The sequence below is a fragment of the Drosophila serrata genome, unplaced genomic scaffold (genome assembly GCF_035046125.1).
Source record: "Drosophila serrata isolate PLE 108 unplaced genomic scaffold, ASM3504612v1 contig_354, whole genome shotgun sequence".
Taxonomy (NCBI): domain Eukaryota; kingdom Metazoa; phylum Arthropoda; class Insecta; order Diptera; family Drosophilidae; genus Drosophila; species Drosophila serrata.
This window is the reverse complement of record NW_028257252.1, coordinates 41115-59572: the sequence shown is the minus strand read 5'-3', so window position 1 is coordinate 59572 and position 18458 is coordinate 41115. Positions and strand designations below refer to the sequence as shown.

At 41.3% G+C, this 18458-nt stretch overlaps 1 pseudogene; it reads left to right on the top strand.

Annotated features, from left to right (window-relative positions):
• Positions 1-2058: 2058 nt before the first annotated feature.
• Positions 2059-2744, top strand: LOC147642797 (uncharacterized; annotated as a pseudogene).
• Positions 2745-18458: the final 15714 nt, after the last annotated feature.

The following is an 18458-nucleotide window of genomic DNA, read 5'->3' as shown; positions in this document are numbered from 1 at the left end:
AGCGATATCAAACGAATCTCCCAATCTGCTTGGGTCATTCTTGAATGGGGGTTTGACGACAATCCTACCAGTGCTGTCGAGGCGAGTGGTCTTTTCTTACTGTGTCTCGCAACTGGAATGTTCCAGGTTCTGCAGTGGTGTCGAGTCAACCGCTTCGAGCTCCCATAGACGTTTGAGATTGATATCAATTGACCTTGCGCTTAAAACCATGCAAGTGGAAACTTCTATTGATCCGCTTTGTTGAAGTCGTCCAGTCACCACCCAGCCAAATAGAGTTTTCTACAGTAGCGAGCCTCGAGGTCCCAGCCTTATTTGCCATATTGACAAGGCGTCGAAGAAGGCTTCGGTTCCCAGAAGCATGTCGACGTGACGAGCTTGGTAGCACTTTTCATCGGCGAGAGGCGTGTTTTCTGACAACTTCCAAACGTCAATGGCGAGATCTGGCTGATATGAAATCCGTGGCGTAATACAAAGATCTGCGGAGAGTATGAAATATGACATACGAGATTTAATAGATGAATAGAATAGAATTTGCACTGGATTTCTTTCCCGTCGTAGACGAAGCCGTTGTGTAAAATCGTCCGTAACGAAGTTCACTTGGGAGCAGGAATCAAGAAGAGCTCTCCCAGGTCTATACGTTCCAAATGCATCCTTTACGATAACCATAGCAGTGGCAAGAAAAACCTGTGATTTCTGGCCGGAATGTGAGTGTCATACCGATCCTTCACCTTTTTTCCAAAGCTTTTGCATAATTTTCTCCAGTGACCGGGAAGGCTGCGTCAGCTTCCAATGCAGGTCCCCTTAAACAATTGCGGAGATGGTTAAATTTGTCTATATTCAAGATTTGCTCACGGTTCACCAGTTGCAGGAACGACGAAATGAAGTTCTTATAGTCCGTATGATTTCCGTCGAAGCTAGGCAGTGCCAACCTTGGCAGTCGAGACGGCGCGCTGTAGCTTGGTGCCGCGAGATGGTCGAGCACTGTGCTGTGCAGTTCTTCTCCAAGAAGTTGTTGAATTGACAATTTTGTGGTTATGTAACTGTCCTCCAGGTCGGCACGACCATTATCTGCGGGCTCCACGGTTTCAATTTCTGATTGCACGGAGGGGGCTTGCTTAAAGTAGGACTCCAAGATTCCCAAACGGCACTGAAGTTCAGCTGGCGATTTCCTCTCATCTTCTTGCTTGGTATCGACCATTCCCTTTATTTCTTTTAATGTTCGAGCGCTGCCGTTTAAATGTTTCCAACGTAGTTGTTACCATTGCAGCGACAAGAGTGCAAGTGCCGAAAAGCTTGAGCTAAAGCGCAGCAACAAGACCTTGCAAGAGCGAAGCGGTGACGAAAAGTGACGAACTGGCCATTCCGTGGCGTGACTCCAAAGGTAGCGAAGATAACTCGAAAACTGTACCAGCGGCTGTAGTTGGCGAATCAAACAAAAACAACACTTCGTTGGGCAGACTGACGGAGCGAAGGAAACTGAGAGTTCGACGACGAGCTTCAAGACCGGGCTTCACGCACACACACCAACGACTAGATATGCAAAAAAGAATAGCGAATAGTTCTGTTGTGTGAACCAGTAGTTGGCGTTAGAAATTTGCGAGTAGTTGACTTTATTTGTATATTTATTATAAGCTTGCGATGGTGCACTGGTGGGTATCAGTGTTCACTATGAATGCGATTATTACGATGATGAGTTGTGATGAGCGGGTCAAGCCAATGATTTGCGGGTGATATATCGACAATTGTTTATTAGTCAATAAATTGTTAATAATTTGTTTATCCAAGCCCCACGTTGGACGCCAAAATGTTTAATGCACAAGGCGTTTTTTGTGCTACATGAGATATCAGGTTGGGAGGTGCATAAACTAAGATCAATTTATTAAACAAAGGCCAAAACCAACCGTTTCAAGCAATCTAACATCAGCAACTGGCTTTTATTAACAGCAGCAGAATTAGAGAACAGAGATTTGGTAACTTAACTTAATGAGCTTTTGTTTACATTGTATATTCAAAAAGAAACGGTTCGAGAGATGCGAATTTAAAGAGTTTGAACGAACAATGACCGATGCGCGATGAAAGACGGTGCATGCGCGGCTCGTTTAATCATTGGTTACACGGATAGAGTAAGACCCTGTAGCGCCCATGCCCACATTCGATGGTGCCGGGTGGCCAAATGGAGTCCTAAAATCCTAAAGTGTATGGATGACCCGACGAGAAAGTAGCTGACGCAAATGGTCGGCCGAATGGAAGCGTTGTTGGATGGGGCCAAGCTGGAGTTATTGGACAGGGAACTAATCTCATCCATCCCAAAAGCGAAGGTACTCTTCCCCATAGTTATCCAAGGGGACCGAGCGCTGAAGCTGCTGCAGCGTCAGAATCCCGACATTCCAGCCGCAGACTGGAAGGAACTGCACATCACGAGCCCGTTACCCATAGAGGGGGGCCAATGCACAGTCCTCCAGATTAACAAGGAGGGGGAAGACATCCTTTATCCCAGATACAGGAAGATGGCCAGGGGCATGGGTAGCGTATACCTGCGCCTCAAAAAGTGCCACCACGGGGATAAGGATGCTTACGTCCTGAAGGGTGGCAAGATGTAGAAAGACCTAGACCAGGAACTGACGCTGGATGGGTCAGAAGAGGAGGAAGTCGGTGACCTGACGTTAGTAGTCAACCAGTCAAGTGGAGTTGAGCCCGGTACCCCTGTCCCCAAGGGTGCTGCTGCTTAATCTCCAACAGAGTAAGGTCGCATAGACCGAACTCCTCATTGCCATGGAGAAAGGGTTTGCCGATGTAGCTTCAGACCAAGAACCATGGATTTCCTCGGGCAATGCCGTCGCCGGACTAAAGTCCACAAATAATAACGCTTTTTCCCAGCATCAGTAAGCTGGAACAGAACCGCCGTACACGTACGGAAGGGTCTTTAAGCTAACCTTGCATCTCATTACAGATCGGACGACCTGACTGTGGTGTTGCTAGAAAGCAAGAAGAAGCGCCTACTGGTAGCTTCCTGCTACATGGCACATGATAGGCTAGCTCCACCGGAAAAACCAGGTTCCTGGTAGAACCCAGGCCAAAGAACCAGCAATTGATCGTGGGTGCAGACGCAACACAGTATGTTTGGAAGCCCCGATATAAACGACAGAGGTGAGTCACTTTTAGATTTCATACTTTCAACTAATTTATATATAGCAAACGTGGGTGAGGGAAACACCTTTGTACTGCTAAGGAACTACAAAAAGGAAATATGCAGGGCACAAAGAAGCTCTTGGAGAAACTTCTGCTCCAACTTATAGACTGCCCTAGAAACGGCTAGACTACGGAAGTTGATTTTAAAGCAACCCTCCATACGGAGTCAGCTCAAACGCGACAACGGGCAGTTGAGTAAGGGCAGCGAAAAGCCCCGAACAGCAGTAATGCACGCGCACTTCCCAGGCTGCACAGAGATCACCAATGCTAACGAGCACCAGGTACTAGCAACCAGGGAAGAGCATCTCCCAAACGATCTCATATCCTCTAGAAGAATTCACTAGGCTATTGACTGCTTTGCGGGGATAAAAGCGCCAGGACTAGATGGAATATTTCCAGCCATGCTGCAGGCGACCAAAGAAGTCATCACTCTTTCTCTTTCTGCCCAAAGCAGGAAAGAGCAGCCACGTCAGTCCAAGGACTACAGGCCGGTAAGCCTCATCTTCTTTCTACTCAATACGGTAAAAAAGATGCAGGACCTATACATCAGAATCGATTACTGCCAACCACCCAGCATGCAGAAGCAAAAGGGAAATCAGTGGAGACGGCGCTACATTTGTTAGTAGCCACCATTGAGAGAGCCCTGCACAACAAGGAATATGCGCTCGGAGCCTTTGTAGAAATATCCGGGAAATTCAACAATGTAAGCACAGAGCGTACCGCCTAGGAGCGACCATAACGCACCCCGCCATAAACTTTTGGTCCGCGCACATTGAAATAAGAGCAAAATGAGTAGATAGAAGATTATTAAGAAATAGTGAAGAATTAAGTAGAAAAGAGATTGCTAAACATAATGCAAGGAGACAAAATAATACAAGAAGAGAATTTGAATTTTAATTTTGGCGGGCACACTAGAACGCGCCAGAGCATATATAACGTAGGCTACAGCCGTATTTCGGCACTCAGCAGTCGACAGTGATCGGGTGAGGTAAGCTTACCACATCCAATAGTTAATAGCCAAGCCACTTTTTGATTGGATTAGCTTATGAGATCGGGTCCCAGAACAGCTTCCCCGGACAGCTTTAGGGTTCCATCACCACAACTTCTCTCTTGTAAGAACAACCAAAACAAGCAGAGCCACACGACAACAAACAAGCTCGCAGTGTTCTCCCGGGAAATCGGGTCGAAATCTTTTACAGCAACCAACCACGAAAAAAAAAATCCTGAAACGGAACCTGGCTGTCCCTGAGACTACCCAAACGACGATACACCATCCCAAGTCTTTGATTTATAAACAATTCTAACATCTAATAAAAAAAACATACTAGATTGAGTACATTTTTTTTAAATATAAGCTAATTACTAGACCCTAATTGATACATTTACTCTTTTTTATCCGAGAAATGAACCTAGATCGCTCTCTGGCTTTTTTTCTGTCGCTTTCTACCGCTGCCTAGTACAGACGAGTTGCAAAACATAACAATAATATACACACTAAGAGGAATACACGTGCAGACGGCGCTACCATTCCGTTACACCACGTTCTTACCCAAGCGTGCCAGACGTATCTGCGATACCATCCAGCGCCAACCACCAAGCAGTAAGATAATAAATACATTCCTCGGCACATCCCGACTCTCCTACTACAGGTTTTGCCCCTTTATACCAATATTGTTGTTTAGGTTCTCTGGCCACGGCTTGGTTTTTTTTACAAAGAAACTTTGTTAAAGCTACAGATTCTGAGCTCTGAAGTTTATTCAGCGGTGCATCGGCTAGATCGGCCTAGCAGTTGGTCGTATAATATTAAAAAAAAAATGTGTAAGTATGGTTCAAAGATTTACTAGGATTTAAATGTAACAAATGTAAAAATCCAGCATGTAAAAAGGCGAAGCTTCATCCAATTTTTTTTTTTTTTTCATCGAATTTTTTCTTGAATTTTATTCATACCGCAAGCATGAAAGTCGGCAGTAATTTGGCTTAATAGTCAGACTGGGGAAGTTTTTATCTCCAATGACACCAATTCTGAAGATCCTGACTGCCACCGAGTTAGTCGGGAGCCCCGCTTGCTCAGAGAGGGCCTAGCAAGATCTCAAATGGAGATTCTTTTCCCCAGCACATTCCTAATGTTCTCCATGAGCTTCTTGGCGTCATGTTCTGCTCCAGTTAGCTCCTACAGAAGGTCCCGTTAGGTGAGGATAAACTGCCGACCGATGTGATGCAGACTCAGAGCGGTCCGCGGCCATCTTGTCACAAACACGGAGCTGACCTAATACACCTTAGCTGCCTATGAGCGTGGGTTTTGATAGGGGTCTCCGACCGATGTGGTGCAGACTCGACCCTCGCCACCGTCTTTACCCGTAGACTTATCCGGGTAGGTGTTAGATATACGATACTTTAGCGATGGAGGTTATGCCGGCTCAACTTGGTTGCGAGAGCCCCAAATTTTATTGGTGGACCACCTAGCGGATGGGTAGTCTTCGGCAGATCCGCGACATTGAGACCAATCTTCCTTGAAGTTCCCAGCACCCAGCTCCGCTGTTCTGTTCGAACGCCCCTTTTAAGGTACAGCGAAAAGTCGTAGCGAACTGCGGATGGGTGCCGTGAATGGAAACGCTGGCCAAACATCTGCTCGTGCCTCCTCCTGCACAAGGGAGGTTGCAGCTTAGAGAAATCCGCAATAACGATTGCCATGCAACGCCTGAAGAGATCACACTTATCGGAAAAAAAAACGATTTGACTTGGATCACCAAAGTTACCCGGTATTGCGATGGTGATTCCTGACCCCAGGAAGCTCCACGTAAGGTAATTGTTTTACGCCCATGCCGCCTGCCTGTAAGCGCCTTCATTTCGAAATTTCTCATTGATTGGAACCACCTTTCAGCTGGTTTTCAATGGACTTTTGAGATTTTGGACCAATTAATAGTTCTACGCACTTTTAACATCCCTGTGGCAATTTGGGGACTCTAAGCAGTTTTATAATTTATTTATTTATAAAATAACTTAAGTCTTAAGTAATTGTATTCTTCCTCGCTTTCATTTGAAAATGTGAAGTTTTTGAAACAACATATTCAAACTCTACAGATTTAAAATTGGCTTATGTTTACAACTTGCTCACAACGAACCGAATTTTCAGAGCTAGTTTAAACGAAAGCTATATTCCTTTAAATATTCATCGTGTTAAGCCATTTAATTAGCTATGCCCTATACAATTCCCTTCAGAAATTATTTATCCTATCCTTAGAAAAAATTCCTTACTTTCCTCTTATAATTTCTTAGCAAAAAGGAGGTAGCAAACCGAATGCCATCCCAAAACTTTTTAATAATGCCATTACTCCAGTTTTCCAGCACTTTTGAAGGTCAGTTACTTTTCTTTTTTAACTAATCTTTTGGAACTCAGTTTCTATTTTATAAAGGACTTCCATAAGAATGGATGGACTGCTGGGAAACACGATGGTAGATCTCAAGTTATCTCACATGCAGGTCATCCTTTTACTTTTCGCTCTACGAGGTATGGCCTTTTCGCAGACAATTGGCTGCTGTTTTTAAGGCAGATAATAGCGACATTAATATTGCCTCGGTCACTATCATATGTTCTTTGAACTCGTTGCAATATTCATCGCCACTACCTATGTCTCCTAACCGTTCTTGTACTTGTTTTGCCTTATTAATCGAAGCATTTAAGTTTTGGAATCGAAATTTTAATTCTTCCTCTTAATAGGAATCGATCCCTGTTCCAAACACTCTTAAATCGACGAATAATGAAGATGCTTTTTTTTAAGCTTGGCTAATTTTTATTAATTAATTAAATTAATTTAAACAAGATGGTAATGGCCAAAAATTATTTTTTTTAAAGCAGAACGATGACGAAAATAATAATTAATAATAATAACTGTCGAATCAGATTATACATTTATTAAACAAAAAAACATATAAATAATTAAATGCTTTCTTGGAAGGTTAAAAAAATCTTTTCGCGTCTCAAACTAAACTTAACTTATTGATCTGCATTGATTGACGCTCAAGCCTCGCTATCGAGCTTTCTTAGATATTGAGTTCCAAAAGTTCTGGGAGAATTAGAGAGAGCTTGGAGTTATTGACTTTGGATGTCTTTGATTCTTCTCTTGGATTTATGTGCGTGTTCTCTTGAATACGAGTGCTCTTGCTTAAATTGCAAGTCCGAACTTTGAACGTGGAATGTGACAATTTGGTGAGGGCTTAGGCAATTAATGTTTAGTTCTGTCGGATGTTTATTCTTCTGTTGGGGAATATCTGGAGTTTCGGGTTACATCCTGTGTCGGGTTTTCTTCTTCGGCTTAGGAATTTACATTGCATTGCATAAAAACTGCTGCTGTGTGGATTTACGCTTATAGGGTAGCATGGCGTATATACATATAGTCCCATAGACTTCAGCACGTGCCTACTTATAAGCATACCCCATGCTATATACCCATGCTATATATATATATATTTTTATATATATATGGGACTACCCCCATGCTACCCTTTAAGTGTATATATATATATATATATATATGTATATATATATTTGCTCAAATACCTCTGATATGTGATATTTATATATGTAAATATATATATTCCAGAAGCCACTTTCAAGTGGCTCAAGTCAGAGTTTTTCGCGACAGACACGATTATTTTTTTAGTTTTATTTAGACTAACACAGAAACGAGTCGCGGGCAACAATTACTTCAGAATTACAAAAAACTAAAACAAAAATACTTTTTTAACCGCACTGTTTTTATATATATTTATGTATGTATGAGTAACTGTAACTATTTTTTATAATATCTTGCCAATTTTAAACGAAGTTATGTCCACCCGGAGGCTATGCATTTTTTATTTAGTTTATTAAAATAATACTTTTAACCGACGAGTTGGTGGCAAGCGATTTGGCTAACGACAACGAAAATACTTGCTCGAGTTTCAAGATGCTCTTGCTTAACCTAGCTTACACAACGGTTGGCGTAGGCGAGGCGAATTCGCAGAGAGCGCAAGAGAGCTTTATTGTGCTCCCAACTTCAAGTTTTTGCTGCATATGTAACTTAACTAGATCTATCCAACATACAAACCAAAGATTACCATCAAATTCTCATAGACTCCTTCTGACTATGTTACACTCCTAAGACCACTATAAACTATTCTAGACATTACCTTTATTTTTTACCTAATCCGTGGTGACGTGAAAAGTTCTGATCTGGTGTGTCAGCTTAATTTCCGATTACCGAATAGAAATACTATATCCTATAAACTCTTAGTGTTGCGCCATTTGAATCGCATAAGCCGTTTAAAGTCTTATTTGACAATTATAAAAATTTTACACATCAACCTATAACGTAGATAGCCAAAACTAAAACTTTCAATCCTAACCCAATTAGTACATTTGCTAGCAAACAATCTGTCCGAGTATACTTTTCTATATTTTCCTTTGCACCTACTAATACGTAACCAAAACAAGATCGTGATTGGTTTCACATGGAGCACTCTAGTTTACTGACCAAAGTACATCAACCTCCATATTTAAATACAGCAAATCAATACTAAGTAAGATAGTTCAATCAAATAAAATAAAAGCCGGTTCATTTCCAGGCCATCGAAAAGGGCTCTCCAGCAAATTTTTGCGAGAAAAAACTACAAATAGGGATTTACAATCATACAGGTGCCGAGGTCAGCTTCCTTAATTGCATTAATATATTGTATATACTCGCCGACTGCAAATTAAATCATTTATTATTAATACAACAGAGATTAAAAATACTAAAAACAAGAAAGGAAGCTACCTTCGGCATGCCCAAGTTTGTTTACCCTTGCAGTCTATAGATAATCCATATATAAAGTCTGTAAATATATGATATATTCGTCTAATTTTTTATAAAACTAAAATTGAAATGCTAAAATAAAATATAAGGGTTATATCGCAAATTTGATCAAAATCTGTAAAAAGCGCTATAATTTCTATATGAATTAAATTTTCGATCGTTCCTATTGTAGCTATATGATATAATAGTCAAATTTTCATTAAATTTTATAAAAAAATTTAAGATTAATATAAAATGGCATATCTCAAATTTGATGAAAATCTGTTAAAAACTGAAAAAGTTATAATTTTTAATTTGATTATTTTTTCTCAATCGTTCCTATGACAGCTTTATGATATAGTAGTCCAATTTTTATAAAATTTCAGTCAAAATTGTAGTGTAGTATAGAATTGCTATATCTCAAATTTGATGAAAATTGATAAGGTGATAAAGTGGTCCGATCTGAACCTTTCCGACATATATACGAGTAAGAGTATATAGAAGACTTACTGCAAAGTTTAGTTTAGATAGCTAAACGACTGAAGAACTAGTTTGCGTAAGAGGAAGAAAAAAAATCGTATGATTTGCCTCAGCTGCAACCAAAAGTGGTTTAAAACGCAATACCCTGCAATGTGTGCATAAGCGGTTCGCTTGGTAATGTGGGCTTATTTTTAATATATTTTATAATTATTTTCTTCTATTATAATCTAACCCCAATAGGTAACATACCAAAAATATAACAAACCCGTGATCACCTAAAATTAAAACTCTTCAAACCTCTAATACAATCCAAGTACAATCGAATTTTCAAATGTATAAAACAAACATTCAAAAATAATAACAAAATGGACCTTAACAATTCAGCAATAAAAAAAATACCAAATACCCAACAACCCAAAAAGCCACAAATTAAAACCAGTATGGCAGTTACCTAGCAAAAAAATCAATACATCATAAAACCTTTCCTGAAACATATCAAAAAAGTAAAAACATTGCTTAAAAATCACAAAATCATCTACACCGACGGATCTTGACTAAACATGAATACAAAATACGCAATCACCACGAGACCCTTGTTCACGTCAGGTGGCCCTTCGCGGCGGCCGTGTCTCCGGTTCTGTCCACCGAACTTCTAAAAGCTCGGCCGCTTTGCTACTCCCACATGTCGGCCCCTCGCGCACTGCTCATCGAAGTAATCTAAGTGCTTCCGCTCTCTTCTCATCGGTATTCGCGAACGCCCGCTCCCGAGTTCCCGACCTTTGCTCGCTGAGGGACGGCTGGTTCGCGCTCCACTTCTCGGGCCCGCTCTCGCACTGTTAAGCTTAGCTTATCGGTCGGGAATTCTTCCGACTTCTTTTTTTTTAGCCTCTACAGGTTATATTTTTTTCCGACTTCGTGGTGAGAGTTACTTTCAACTCCAAAGATCTTTAGCGGCAGGACCGCCTCCCGTTGTGTATGGGGAAAGCCTTCTCCGATACTCATCAATACAGCCGAAATTTTAGGTATCCTCGAAGTAACTAAAATAATAACAACAACGGATCTCCAAAGTTTGTAAACCCTTGCACGTCGCAAACGAAAGCCGTTGGTAAATAAATAAATGCAGAAGCGTCTTGGAGTTGCGTCAGTGCATATCACCTTTATTAAGCTGTGGTGGCAGGGCCCGCACACGACCCATCCGAAGACGGTCCTTTGGGCCACTGGAAGTCCGTCCTTGATCTTCAGGAATCCTGACTGCATCACTCGCGGATACATTTCCGCTCGCAAGACCACAGAGAAAGAGCCGCTCGCCGATCAGAGTAATGCCCCGGAAGTGGGCCCGCACCGTCTCCCTCAACTCCCGGTCTGGAGTGCAAATGCGAACGTAAGACTCAATCTTGAAATCCAAGTCGAGCCGGACACTGCTATCGGCCTTGGAGCCCTCGGTGACCTAACAAATCTGCCGGCCTCCAACCTTGGTAGTGGGCAGGCGGAAACTTTCCGCTTGCGACGCGTCGATGCAGCTCGTAGGCTTGCACGGGTCTATGAGCGATGCCGTGTCGAAAACGCGCGTCCTGGTGGCAATCCGCACCAGAGCGGATACGCTATACCGCTGCAACAGTGACAACAGCGTCGGGGCTGCGGCCGCGCTCTGCGGGGACCTGGCGTGGTGGAAGACTGCTTCTGCACGTTTCTGCCCCCACGTTTAGCAACAGTCACCTCGCCGACACGCTCCGTCAGAATGCTCGAGGGCCAGACAGCTGGAGCAGTACGGACTGCAGACTCAGTAACTGTTGGACAGGGTACCTCGACTACATCTGCTCTCCAGTGCGATGGCTCTGCGTGGACGTAGAGGCATCATGACTGGGTATGACTGCCGGAATATGACTAGAAAAAAAAGAAGGGAATCAGTACTGGTTGAAACTACGGAACCCTCGGAACCCTTAATTTAAACCGGATCAAAGGAAGCCGTGCAGCGTTGTGCGATGCGTAAAGTGGACGAGAAGTCGAGACAGATGGCAGTTGTACGGGAAGGCTAAAGGATGCTGTTCGTTATATTGGATAAGCTTGGAGGCCGTAACCCTGCCGCAGGCTCTTATGAGCCCCTTCGAGTCATTGAACGGGTTGAGATTTTGAATGAGACTGGTTTCCGGTAGTAGTACCTCTTGGCTTAAGCAGCCAATCTCGAACGAAAACTCTGCGTTGCGTGACAGAAACCAGGAGACGTTCGGCCGAAGCTATTTAGATGGTCTTGAAGCCTTACCCCCGCGAGATCCGCTGTGTTTTGCTCGGAGCGGTCGTGTACCCATTTCTCCACCACAGTGAGCTGGGTTATCTTAGTCACCCAGTGCAACCAGTGAGTGAGTCCAACAGTGTAAGACGACCGCAAGTCCTGACATTTTAGGAAGTACGGCGCCGGCCATTTCGGATTACAATTATGTTCGAAACGCGACCCATTGAGGAATTAGGACCTGATCGAGCGCGAAGTAATTATCCAGGACAGAAATCTTGAGAAAGGGCGTCGTCCTAAGTGGGAAAACTCCCGAACCCTGAGCCCACTCCAGCTCGCGGACTGCCAGTTGCGCCTCAGGTTTAAAGTCTGTCGGCTTATTTGACTTCCCAGTGGATACCTCCACTCTTCGTCGTCGGAGAGCTGTTGCAGGACACGGATCGCAAGGAAAGGGGCACAATTAACTCCGAAGGTGATGTAAATGAACTATGTGAACTGGTGCAGTCCCGTTTTTGATGCCCTCGTGCAAAACAGTTGAGGCAGAGCTGCTTACTCTTGTAGTCGGAGCACAACTCCAAGGCAGCTTCTATGGCCTTCAGAGTACGATGGCGCTCTGTCAAAACAGCATCTAACTCCATCCTGGTTAGAATTTCGGTCTAGTTGTGTATGGAATGCTTCCACAAAGAAAGTGTGATTTGGGAAGCTTTAAGGAAACCTTATATACAAGGAGATAGTCTCAAGCCTCGACTTGAACAGAGGACATCTTTAAGGCTGTGAAGCAAGTATAGATGGTGCCTTGAAGATTTTTTATTATATTTATTTATTATTAATTAATTTATATGGGTATTCAATTGTGTGGATCGGACGTGGAGATCTTTTATATTTGTGCTTGACTTAAAACATAAAGGCCCACTATTAGTCGATTTTTTCCTCGTTGTAAAAACACAAAATGAACTAATTGTTGACAGAGAAAATTATCAGATTTTAAATTATTTTAGAAATCTTGCAGCAGTGCGACCGAAAATAAATGTTCGGAACTCAGTTAAGATCGGCAGCGCAAAGGTACGAAAAAGAGCTAGTACTTATCTTTAGTGGACAGTTGCGCGAACTGTTAAATAGTGACATATTCACATACTCACATAAAAAATGCGCACTTATATATTTACAGTGGTCCCTAAGTGACAGTCGTACTCTCGATTAATGTATAAATTAACACATCCAGTTCACACGGACAACATCTGTCGAGTTACAGGCCATATCTGGTGGCCAACAAGCACAGTTAAGAAACTGCCAACTCCACAATCTGGAAGCAATCGTCCAAAGACCGGCCAGAACACTCGGTCAGCGAGTGATCGCTACTGGCCGGATATCAAATGCTGACCCGGAACTTTGGCGGTAGCGCTGCGATCAGGCAGAGGCCTCGAGCTGTAGCCGGATTCGACCCTTTAGTTAGTCTTAAGCTAATATGAAACAAAAAAGGAACACAAAACCAACCACCCCTTGTTAAATTTGTTCTCAGCGGTGTTCTAACTCAACTGACGGAACATTAATTCGACTCACAATAAATTTCACTAGCGCAGTCTGTAGGATACAAATAAGTATCCGAAAAAAAAAACCTCGAGTGGAAAATAAATCAAATTTTATAATCCAGTTCTCGTGAATATTAAGGTTAGGTAAAGTTGAACAAGACGGCCCTCCTGGGGGGCAATCATAGGCCAGTATGGTCCTGATTGAAAAAAAGAACCTCGAGTGGAAAATAAATCAAATTTTATAATCCAGTTCTCGTGAATATTAAGGTTAGATAAAGTTGAACAAGAGGGCCCTCCTGAGGGGGCAATCATAGGCCAGTATGGCCCTGATTTATCCGGATGTTGTTATCACGTGGATCTGAAGAATATTATGCGGTGTTGATGTCCTTTAGGATCACGGTAGTTTTTGCGGAGGCAAGTAGTTCCCCTGGCGACCTTTTCGACGCATCTTATAGTGATGCCAGTATTGGGGCACCTAGGTGTTTTACTCTTGCCTGCATTAGGGCTGGACACTTACAGAAGAGATGCTCCAAGGTTTCGGTTGCCTCAGATTCGTCGCATTTCCTGCAGTTGCCGTTATTGGTGATGCCCAGTATGACTGCATGTGTGGCAGCCAGGCAGAGACACGTAAGAATTCCCACTAATAGTCTGCAGTCTTTTCGAGATAGATGCAGTACGTAGTGGCTCAGTTTATCATTGCGCTCTTTGCACATGATTTAAGATGTTTTGCAGGTTGCAAAGTTTCTTCTCCACCTGCTTTTTGCTCGTGCGTCCGCCCGTCTCTCTAACTCGCTTTGGAGCGTTCTTGCAGGAAGTGAAACGTTTCCTGTTCTATCACTAGCCAGTCCGACTCCTTCATTTGCAACCTCGTCCGCAGTTTCGTTTCCATCTATGCCCTGGTGGCTGGGAACTCAATAAATCCGCACTGACGTTGTCGTGCCCAGGATATCTAGAGCGCCCCTGCTTCCCATTACATTATTGGAACTGACTGACTGACTGACTGTCTGCAAACAGGTTTACCGCCTCACATGGGCGGTCTATTGTCTGCGCAAGCTCTGCCGCCTGGAATATGCTGCAATGGCTTGGTAGCTTATACAACAGCCTCGTCTCGGGGTCTGTACAGAATATGCCCACTCCAACTCCTCCTTCCATCTTGGAGCCGTCAGTGTATATGTTGAGGTATTGAGCATGGTCCTGAACCGTTTTCCAGTCTTCAGGTCCCATGAATTTTGAAGTTGTCACATCGGGGCAAGTTCTAGGTGTCATGTAGTCAGATGTACTGTTCATGGTTCGACCAATTGAGCTGTGCCTTTATTCCTGTGGTGACATATTTCAATTCCATAGATCAATTCCAATTATAGTCTCTAGAGCTTTTGTGGGGGTTGACCTACAGAGCAGTGCCTGCACTGAGTTCTCTCCATAAGCTTTTTGTATGTCCCTTTTTCCATGGCTTGCCACCACAGTAAGACTCCGTATTGTAATGTCGGACACACCACAGATATGTAGACCCAAAGCATCAGAGCGGGCGAGAGACCCCATGTGCTACTGAGCATCTCCCTAGATAGCGCAATGGTTGCCTTTCTCCTTCTCCTTCTCTCACCTTCTCTAGTACATGCACGATCAGTTTCTGGCCCTTAGGGTTGGGTTCTACCAGGCTCCTGAGTTCTTCCGGTGGAGCTGGCCTATCCTGTTTCGCATCCCTGCGAAACAGTTTGGTTTATTTCAGGGGAACCACCTTCTTGCATTGTATGCCTACTGCCAGGTAATCAATCACATGAAAAACTTTTAAATTCAGGTATACAGAAAATGACAAGGTTATTTAAAGAAAATCACGTTTTTTCAAATAAAAACTAAAACTATTATTTAAGAATATAATAAATGAATGCATCTTATGCAATTTAGCTAAAACAGAACACCGAAACACGAAAATAACGTTTAAAATCGCACCCAACCATGAACATTGTTGAGTCAAATTTGTGGCAGATATTTATGCATCAGAAGGGAAACATTACTTCAATTGCATTGACATTTTTTCTAAATTAGCATCACTTGAACAAATTAAAACAAAGGACTGGATAGAATGCAGGAACGCACTAATGCGTATTTTTAATCAGTTAGGTAAGCCCAAATTACTAAAGGCAGACAGAGACGGAGCTTTCTCCAGCTTTGTCTAAAGCTAGAAGCAGAATGAATCGAATTACAACTCAATACAACCAAAAACGGTGTAGCAGACGTCGAAAGACTACATAGGACAATAGAAGAAAAAAAAAATATAATAAATTCATCCGATGATGAAGAAGTAAAACTAAGCAAGATAGAAACAATCCTATACACATACACCCATAAAACTAAGCATGACACTACTGGACAAACAACTAATAAAATTAAAGAGAAAAAAATAGAAAAAATAAATTAGGATCGACAGGAATTTAACATTGACACTAGATACAGAAAAGCTCAAAGTCAAAAAGGAATATTCGAAAACCCATTCAGGCAAATAAAAACGTAGAAAAACTGTATGAAGACAATTGCAAAATTACTAATCGTAATAGGGAAACCCAGTACCACAAACCACAATTTAAGAAGAAAAAGATAACTGATACCGTTAAACTTCCGCAGGAACCATGTGTACAATGATGTTGTTTCTATTATTCACCACGGGCTTCATTCAACAAATGAAAATAACCAGCACAGATTCCGACTTTGGCTATATACTCTTCTCAATCAATTCAAGTGAAATACCGGTAGTGTATGAACATCACTGTATTTGAATTCATTTAACGGAAATCAGTTATTTCAAATCTTTTGGTAACAAAATAACAAACTCGCCCAGAATGAAATATTTGTACAATTAACTATTGAAAGAATTAAATGGCTTCACTATTCATCAGCAAAATAGACAGAAACGTGGACTATTCAACATAATACTTTCATCTTTTTAATTTCTTTTTGGTACACTTGATGAAAATGATAGGATAAAAATAAACAATAAAATAGATCTAATTGCAGAAAATGCAATCAAACTGCATTAATTAAATGATGTCATTAAATTTGTGAATGAAGAAATGCATAACCTTTCTAACTACGCAAATAATCGCAATAGTATTGACACCCTTGTTAATAAACTCATGCAAATAATTGAGTACATAGAAGGCATAGAAATGGGCATGAAACTTGAACTTGGACTTTTTAACCCAAAATTACTTAATTACGACAAACTAGAAAACATTAACAGCCAAATTATACTTTTAATCAAAACTTCAACTTGGATTGATCACAATAATAACGAATTACTACTTGTTTCAACCAAAAAACCATTAACATAGTTAAAATAATTTCCTACCACGACCATAATAGTTATTCAGATCAACACTTATATTCTGAAAATGAAAATAAAATTATATATCAAGACAATAAAGAATAATAATAACAATAACGATTGTATTCAAAACACGATTAACGCAAGAATCCAATTTGTAATTTTATATAAACTCCCTCAATAGAAGTTATTCAATACGTCGAACCAAATATTATACTTACATGGAATCTAACTGAAACTACTATTACACAAAATTGTCCAGAATTAAATATCGATTTAAAAATAAATGGATGCAAAATTATTAGAATAAGACAATATAAAGTTAAGATTGGAAATGTTGTTTAAGCGAAAACTCGTTAAGTCCTGAATTTGATTTAACACAATGTATGTACCAATAAATGTAACTAAGATAAAGATGGCAAAACATAATGACATATTAAAATTAATTTCAGATAATAATAACAGAATTTATGTAATTATACTAATTAGTTGCTGTTTTTGTTACTTTTCTTGTCCGACAAAATTTTTTGCTTTAAATTCGCTTACCATTTTGAATAAAAAATTAAGAAAAGAAGTAAAAAATAAACAAGAGGCACAAAACGAAATAGAATCGGCACAAATCCAGTTGCCTGCATTGTATCCTAAAATACATATTTAACATTTTTTCATACTCACACAAACAATGCACAGTGACATATTCACATATTAACACAAACAATTCTTGAAATCAATAAGTGTCGGTCCCTAAGTGACAGTCGCACTCTCGATTAATGTATAAGTTAACACATCCAGTTGCCGCGGACAGAAACTATCAGGTCGCCAACACGCGCAGTTAAGAAAGTGCCAACTCCACAATCTGGAAGCTATCGCCCGGAATTCGGCCAGAACACTCGGTCAGCGAATGATCGCTACTGGCCGGCTATCAAATGCTGACCCGGCACTTTGGCGGCAGCGCAGCGATTAAGCAGGATTAGACCCTTAAGTTAATCTTAAGCTGATATCAAACGAATAAAGAACACTAAACCAACCACTCGTTGTTAGTCAACTGACGGAACATTAATTCGACTTCCTATATACATACATATATAAGAAGGCGGAAGGATATCCTTTTTGAAATCCGGCTCAAAGACCCGAAAATGTGTATGGTGCCGATCTTGTCGCTAAAAATCTTTTGAAAATGCGAGGGTGTCGTAAAGTTGCGTCAGTGCGTTTACAGTTGTGATATAGCTATATATATATATATATATATAGTGATATAAAAAAGTGATAGTACATAAATGATTATCTACAAAATTTCATTCAGATAGCTTTGAAGGACTAGTTTTCATATAATCGGATATACGGGCCGTTGATGCTGATCATATACTTTATATTGCGAATATGACTCCTTCACTCCTTCAACAAATTAATCAACCATTCATTAACAGTTCATCAACAATTCATCAACAAATTCATCACATCAACAACGACGACGACTGCCGTCTAGACTACCGTCGTAACAGTATCGTGGGCAGAGCGTCGAAGTAGAAGTCGCAGTCGACGCGTAGATGACTGTTGATGACAGTGGCCTATTAATGATATGTGATACTGCGGGGTAGATACCCAGCTTTTTCGTGTATGGGTACTTCCCCAACTGATCCTATGATAAACGAGCATGGAACCATATCTTTTATGACTACTTCCATGACTGAGCTTGAAATACACTACGTTGATGTACCTCTCACCCTTTGGTAAACGAATGTCAAGCAAGTGGGTATATGTAGCCTTTATTAACTTACAAATGTCGAGCCACCTACTACGCGGGTCCTCCCGAACCCTGTAATAGGTGGCAGCCATAATTATATTTCTAAACGTATTAAGAATTATAACATGAAATATTTCTTGTATAAATATTTCGTTTG